The sequence below is a fragment of the Orycteropus afer genome, unplaced genomic scaffold, assembly GCF_000298275.1.
Source record: "Orycteropus afer afer isolate SDZICR_OR568_19922 unplaced genomic scaffold, OryAfe1.0 scaffold01429, whole genome shotgun sequence".
Classification (NCBI taxonomy): Eukaryota; Metazoa; Chordata; class Mammalia; order Tubulidentata; family Orycteropodidae; genus Orycteropus; species Orycteropus afer.
The window spans coordinates 62,000-63,520 of record NW_006923016.1 but is presented as its reverse complement, the minus strand read 5'-3'; the positions used below and the strand labels follow the sequence as shown (position 1 = coordinate 63,520).

At 37.1% G+C, this 1,521-nt stretch overlaps 1 pseudogene; it reads left to right on the top strand.

Moving 5' to 3' along the window:
- Window positions 1–622: 622 nt before the first annotated feature.
- LOC122152074 overlaps window positions 623–1,521 on the top strand; it is a 31,154-nt pseudogene continuing 30,255 nt past the window's right edge.

The window sequence follows — 1,521 nt, the reverse complement described above, 5'->3', positions numbered from 1 at the left end:
GGAGCTGGCGCAGGATCTGGCAGTGTTTCGCTCTGCTGTTCATGGGGTCACTATGAGTCAGAGACAATTTGAGGACACTTAACAACAACAGTTCGTAGCAGAGGAAGAAAGCATTCAATACTATACACATAATTTATAGGCTCTGTATAAACTGTCAAACTCATTACGTATTTATTTGTATTTAACAGGAAGCAACACTTCAAGCAGTCATTGGATCCAACTTGTAAGTAGTAGAAGAATGAATTGGACTAAAAAGACATTATAATACCTATCAGATTTTGTCACATCACTGGTCTTTTCCAATCCTATAGGTAAAGACATTTCAGATAATAAATGAAAGTATTAGATTAATTGAAAAATATATATGATAAAGTGCAAAAGGCTATAAAAATATGGAGTGTTATACAGTTAAATAAATATTCATAAAAAACTTTCAGCTAACAAAACTTATAACGTACATCAATAGATGTGGGATTTCCAGGGTTTTTGCAAGATTAATTATAAAGTCAAAGAAGATGGATATTACCTTCAATGACTGGATTTTCTAGCCAATTTCCATGGCCATATGATTACACAACTTTTCTCTGATGTTTATGAGGAGATTGAGCAGAAGTACAAGTAAATGATGAGAAACCACACATCAGTAATGACATTCATACTTCTGGGACTGACAGATGATCCTCAAATGAAGGTTCTGATTTTTATGTTTCTGTTTGTCACCTACATATTGAGTGTAACTGGGAACCTGACCGTCATTATACTCACCTTTGTAGATTCCCACCTTAAAACTGCCATGTACTTTTTCCTCCAAAACTTCTCCTTTTTAGAAGTTTCATTCACCACAGCCTGTATTCCTAGATTCTTATATAGCTTATCAAGTGGGGACAATACTATTAGCTATGATGCTTGTGTTGGTCAATTATTTTTTATCATTTTCTTTGGAGCTACAGAGTTTTTTCTCTTGGCTGTCATGTCCTATGATCGCTATATAGCCATCTGCAAACCTCTGCATTATGTGACCATAATGAACGCAGAGTCTGTGGAAGGCTGGTTTTCTGCTGTTGGATAGCAGGTTTGTTAGTAATAGTCCCACCACTTTGTCCAGGCTTAACCCTGGAATTCTGTAACTATAATGTTATTGATCATTTTCTCTATGATCCTTCTCCTCTCCTGAAGATTTCTTGTTCAGACACATGGCTCATGGAACAAATGGTGATAGGCTTTGCCGTTTTGGCCACCATCATGACCCTTCTGTGTGTTGTTTTGTCCTATACATACATCATCAAGACCATCATAAAATTCCCTTCTGCTCAACAAAGGAGGAAAGCCTTTTCTACCTGCTCTTCCCATATGATTGTGGTTTCTATGACCTATGGTGGTTGTATCTTCGTCTACATCAAACCTTCAGCCAAGGATGAGGTGGCTATTAATAAGGGTGTGGCACTGCTTACTACTTCATTTGCCCCCATGTTAAACCCATTTATTTATACCCTTAGGAACCAGCAAGTAAAGCAAGCTTTC